This window comes from Lytechinus variegatus, chromosome 8 (assembly GCF_018143015.1).
Source record: "Lytechinus variegatus isolate NC3 chromosome 8, Lvar_3.0, whole genome shotgun sequence".
In the NCBI taxonomy this organism is placed as follows: domain Eukaryota; kingdom Metazoa; phylum Echinodermata; class Echinoidea; order Temnopleuroida; family Toxopneustidae; genus Lytechinus; species Lytechinus variegatus.
In genome coordinates this window covers 15,292,657-15,299,001 of record NC_054747.1, presented here as the reverse complement: position 1 = coordinate 15,299,001, position 6,345 = coordinate 15,292,657, and the positions used below count along the sequence as shown (strand labels likewise).

Sequence of the window (6,345 nt, the reverse complement as noted above, 5' to 3'; positions counted from 1 at the left end):
ATCGGGGATCGCAATTCACTTCTGGCCTATTTCGAGAAGTGACCAAGTTGCTGTCTTTGCGTCAGTTGTTTACTACTCCGTACCACCCAGCTGGAAATGGGCTCGTGGAGCGCTTCAATGGCACACTCAAACAGATGTTGCGGAGGATGTGCGCCGAGAAGCCTAAGGACTGGGATCGCTACCACGGGGCTCTTCTTTTTGCCTACCGTGAAGCACCTCAAGCCAGCCTTGGGTTCTCCCCTTTTGAACTCATCTATGGACGGAGGGTTAGGGGTCCACTCACCTTGTTGAAAGAGATCTGGACAGAAGAAACATTGGAGGACCAAACCCGAAGTACGTACGAGTATGTGTTTGATCTCCAAAACAGGTTGCAACAGACTTGCAAAATAGCCCATGAGAATCTCTCAAAAGCCAAAGAACAACGACGTTCCTACTACAACCAAAAGAGTCGCAATCGTGTTTTCAAGGTTGGTGATAAGGTTCTCTTGTTGCTTCCCACGGAGCACAACAAGCTTCTACTTCACTGGAAAGGTCCCTTTGCCATTGTTGGTAAGAAGAGTAGTTGTGACTATGAGGTCGATTTGAATGGCCAAGTCAAGCTATTTCATGCCAATCTACTGAAAGCATACCTATCAAGAGAGGAGTCTGATGTGGTAGAGAAAGGTGCTGCAGTGATAACCGAAGCACTGGATGTGGAAATGCCATTTCCCAACAAGTCAGTTTGCACTCAGACACCTGTATTGAAATCGACAGAAGGACCAGCAGAGGTGCATCTTGATGAGAGCCTTCATGCGTCCCAACAACAGGAGATAAGAAGTATGCTGAGTGAGTTTGCTGACGTCCTCACAGACTGTCCAGGAAAGACCAACATCGCTGAACATGACATCAAATTAACATCTGACACGCCATTTCGCAGGAAACAGTACACCGTTCCTCATGCATTACAGGAGACGATACGAAGTGAAGTGGATACCATGCTCAAGATAGGAATCATAGAACCTTCTGAGTCTCCATACGCATCTCCCATTGTCCTCATTGATAAGAAGGATGGGAGTAAAAGATTCTGCATTGATTTCCGCACTCTTAACCGGATTACTGTATTCGATGCAGAACCAATACCAGACCCTGAGCATATTTTTGCTTCCATTTCTCAAGACCATTATTTCAGCAAATTTGACTTGACAAAAGGTTATTGGCAGGTTCCAGTAACGGACAGGGCCAAGCCTTACACTGCATTTCTCACCCCTGCTGGGTTATATCAGTTCCGAGTCATGCCCTTTGGGCTCGTGAATGCCCCAGCCACATTCACTCGGATGATGAGAAATGTCATTAGGAACTTGACTCACACTGACAACTTCATTGACGACATCTTGATACATACTCAAACCTGGGAGGAACACATCCAAGCAATTCAAGCCTTGTTAGAGAGGCTACGTGAGGTTGGACTTACTGCTAAGCCCAGTAAGTGTGAAGTCGGATGCCAGTCAATTCAGTTTCTAGGCCATCTGGTCGGCCATGGAAAACTTCAGCCTCAAAGTGACAAAATCGCAAATGTACAAGATGCAAATCCACCACGTACAAAGAAGGAGTTGCGATCTTTCCTCGGTTTTGTCGGATACTACCGACGCTTAATCCCAAACTTCGCAACCATTGCATCGCCATTGACGGACCTTACCAGAGCAAAGCTTCCCAATCTGATTGCATGGGGAGGTAGTCAGGAAGAAGCGTTCAAAACACTTAAGTCGTGTTTGACGTCTTCTCCAATTCTACAACTTCCAGACTGCAGTCGATCGTTCTATCTACGCACAGATGCATCCAATGTGGGTGTCGGAGCCGTCCTCCTTCAAGAAAGCGAGGGAACAGGAGAAATGTTCCCAGTCAGCTATGCTAGTCGGAAGCTCCAGCCCCGAGAGAAGGCTTATGCTACTGTAGAAAAAGAGGCTCTTGCTATAGTCTGGGGTGTACAAAAGTTTGAGCCCTACCTGTACGGACGTGAGTTCATTCTTCAAACAGACCACCAGGCGTTGATGTACCTCCATCGAGCAAAACAAGCCAATGCTAGGGTTATGCGTTGGGCATTGACGCTCCAGCCTTACCGGTTTCGAGTAGAGAGCATCAAAAGTGCTGAAAATGTAGGGGCCGATTTCCTGAGCCGGGCAGATGTAGGTGAAAAATAAACTTTGACACTTCCAATATGAATCCTTGAGCACTGCTTTGGTTTAAAAAAAAAAAAAAAAACATGATGAAAAAAAAGAGAAAATTTTTTTTTGGTTAAGGAGGGGGAGAATTGTCAGGTGTGACTAATTTCTTTGACAGATATCCCTCAGTTCTTTTGCTAGTTAACCTATTAGCATTCTTGATTCCTTTATTGCAGGCACAACTTTAGGAGCTACAGTTTGACTTGATATGCAAATTAACCTCTAAAGAAACTGTGTGTTGGCTTGAGCGATTCTGAATGGAAGTGTGTGAGCTGATGTGTGGAGTGAGAGATAGTGTGAAGGGTTGCCTTTCTTGTATAGCTTGGGCAAGCACTGTGCCTATTGACTTTTGGAGAGAGAGGACCTGTGTCTTCCTTTCTGGCCTATTTTCACAAGTCAAGTTGTAAGTTGAATTATACCCTTACATTTCTTCCACTTTAATTGAAAGATAGACAGGTTAGAGAGTAATAATACAAATGCTGTTTGAAATGTGTATTCTGAATATTGAAATCTAAATTCACGGAATTATCTTTACATGTACTTTGTCCTTATTTGCGGTGGATAAAATATCTTGCAGTTAAAATGCATTATGAATAATAATTACTATGGTATGATAAGTGATATCCTGTTGTATTATGATGAATACTGACATTTATAAAAGGAATGGTTACTGTTACACGCAAGCATTGGTTATGATTTACAGGTAGCTCTTATTACTGAGGATATTGTCTAGACTTCGGCCACGCCCTTTGAGTCTTGGCTTGACACCGGAGACGCCTTTGTGAGGCCCCTTTGTGGCAGCAACATTGGCCATTGGAATTTGATCACCTGCTACCTCAGTGAAACGGCAGGGGACTTACGCTCCTTCTTTGTGGATGTACTTAGTGAGACTTAGTGACAGTTGCTAACGCCTGGGCCAGCGCTCCAAACTTGAAAGCCAACTGTGCGATCTGCCAGACCGCGTTCTGTTGTATATCATGGCCGAACCCTACTGATTCTTCAGTCATCAGTTCTGATCCTGCTTACCGTAGGTTTGATGAAGGCGTATAGGTGACGTATGCTTCTGATAGTTTCTATCAACATCTTTATAGACAAACCTTATGGAGTTGGTGACAAACGTTTATTTCTGAACTTGCACTTCCAGTCTAAGTTTCAACCACATGTTCATGAACGAACCTTTTGGGACATCGCAACTGAATTTAACTGACACTCATGAATACAATGGACTTTTGACAATATTGGCCAATATGCATGTAGGCATTAGTAGTCTTTGTCATTTTTTTACACTGTGATACTTGATTAATTTGAAATCTGTTTTTCCAGCAAGTTGATGCACTTATTAATGTGTTATTTATTAGTTGAACAATTTGATCCATTGGAAGTTTGTATAATTTGATATTGAATTGATTTGATATTCGGTGTGCAACCAATGTGAGATTGTTTGGTGTTGGATTGACTGGATAAGTGTTAAATGTGATGAGGTTCCTCAAGTCCTTGATTAAAAAGGGAAGTTAAAAGTATATTTCAGTGATCTATAAGTTTCTTTTGTTGAAGTTCTTGGCTCAAACCTGACAGTATGATTGATAGAGATCGCACGCGTGATTAGATTTATATTGCCTTACGTGCATAACCTGTGAAACTTCTGAAGGAAAATCCTAACATTACTACCAGTGGCTTTTAAAAATCACATCAAGGAAATGCATTTGATTGTTATTATTTTGTGTTTGAGTGTGTGTTTGTGAGTGGTTAACAAAAATTGGGAATGGCTATTGATAGATATACGGTAGTCTTAACGTTATTTCTTAAGTTATGTTGATATTGTGCACAGTTTATTCCTACTCATACTGATATGAACACATTTTATTTGTATGTATTTCATGTATCATACCCTCGTCAACATTATTAATTACATATGCCTCTAATTTTATTGCATCTTTGATGTGGTATTAATGCCAAAAGCTTTGTTGTGTGGTTAAATGTTTTTTCACTCTCATATTAATATGAGTATAAATTGTAATTTATCATGTTTATACAATTAAGATGTACATGTATAACGTATTTCTACAACTGTTATACTTAGTATCCCGTAATTAGTAACCATCTGGAATAAAATTATTGGAAATGGTTTTTTGACTGATTTGAGTAGGTATGGGTGTCAACATTTACCAAAAAAAGTTAGGAGGAATACGGGTTGGGGAAAGTGCTTTTTTTCAAGGTCAAAGGTCAATGACCTTTTCATATATACTGTATAATGGTATCTCTGAGATGGAAAGGCGCAGGTTGGTGATAATGGTGTCAAAATGCACAAATTCTTACCACAATATCAAATATAATAAAATTAAGGACCCAGAATGCACATTAAACGAAAACTTTCAAGGTCAAAGCCTTTCAAAGGTCATTGACCTTCTTTACATTATATACCATATACGATATAATGGTATTTCTGAGATGAAAAGGCGCAGGTTGATGATCTTGGTGTCAGAATGCACGATTCTTACACGAAGATCAAATAAAATCAAATCAAGTATATTCAGTGCTCATTCACCAATGAAATTCAAGGTCAAAACCTTTCAAAGGTCAATGACCTTTTTCACATTATATACCATATACGGTATAATGGTATCTCTGAGATGAAAAGGCGCAGGTTGGTGATCTTGGTGTCAAAATGCAGAGTTTCTTACAGGAAGATCAAATAAAATAAAAATAAGTACCCAGAGTGCATATTAATCCATAAAGTTCAAGGTCAAAGGTCAATGAACTTTTTACATAGGTTATATATATCGTATAATGGTATCTCCGAGATAAAACGCTGCATGTTGGTGATTTTGGTGTAAAAAAGCAATTTTTGCAAGAAGATAAAAAGGCACAAAATAATATTAAAGAATTATCCTTCACCTTTGATATCCAATGTCAAAGGTCAAAAATCAATAAATATTGATATATCCATTCACGATTCCCCCAAAAAGATATTAATCCATTATATTCACATTTCTTGTGAATAATAGAAAGAAAAATAGCTATTTGTAATGAAAACTTGGATGTTTAATCATTTCAATTTGAAATAGGGATAAATAATGGCCATGAAAAATATATTTAGGGGTTAGAGGTCAATGAACTATGTAAAAAACGGCTGGAAATTTAAGTAAATAGGTCGATATAACTTGATTGTGGCATGTAGGTATACAGTGATTCTGATGTGAAAAAGACTCACCTGCGTGGAAAATGAACAGAAATTTAATAGTTGATTCCTGGACCAATGATGATGTCAAAATACAAGCTCGAGGTGGAATTTGAATCAAATTGCACCCTTTAATATATACTGTAGTAATGCATTGCCAAAAGTGTAACAAAAATCATGTATGAAATAATTTGAAATGGTGAAGTTGTCCAATGTAGCAGCATTTAGATATGCATTTTATAAATCTAAATCAAGGTACTAATTTCTCTGTAGCAATATTTCACTAACCTCTAATGCTACAATCAATACTATATACTATAACTTAAGCTGTAAATAGAAAAGATAGGCATCATCTAAGAACATTTTCATATAGCCAGGGACAATGATGAAGAATTGAAATAAGGCAATCATTAGAGCTGCAGCTTTTGTCATAGTAAATGCAGTTAAGTGTCTCAACTTCAGCAAAGAGTAATTAAACTCTTGGAAACCTTCTGACATTTTCAGGACTTTGATCTGGCCCATTCAATGAAAGCCTTATGTTCTGTCAAGGGATAACATACCAGGATCTATATTATTACTGATATGTTGCAGCTTGATCCTCAAGAACTGGAAGTGGTGCTGTAGGAGTGTTGTTCGGTCAATGGATGTGTACTTGTAAGCTATTATCTCCTTTTGAATTTCATTACTATGCATGATAACAATCAGTTGTTCTGGACCAAATACATGATCCGTGTACAAACTGATACCTAGTAGAAATAGCATCATGTGTGACCTACGGCAGCTAGAGAGCAGATATGAAGTTTTGTCATGCAGCATTAGCATCTCAAGAGATTCTGGCAGCTCGCAATGAGAGGTAATTAATAATAATACGGGAATTCATCTTTGATAAAGTTGAGATACATGCCATTTACTATGACAAAAACTGCAGCTCTAATGATGGCCTTCATTTCATCTTCATCGTCATCCCTC

At 39.0% G+C, this 6,345-nt stretch overlaps 1 long non-coding RNA gene across 1 annotated transcript; it reads left to right on the top strand.

Annotated features, from left to right (window-relative positions):
- Window positions 1–2,269: 2,269 nt before the first annotated feature.
- On the top strand, window positions 2,270–3,718 carry LOC121420041. Its single transcript, XR_005970686.1, has 2 exons — window positions 2,270–2,601; window positions 2,902–3,718. It is a non-coding gene; the product is annotated as an uncharacterized LOC121420041 (long non-coding RNA).
- Window positions 3,719–6,345: the final 2,627 nt, after the last annotated feature.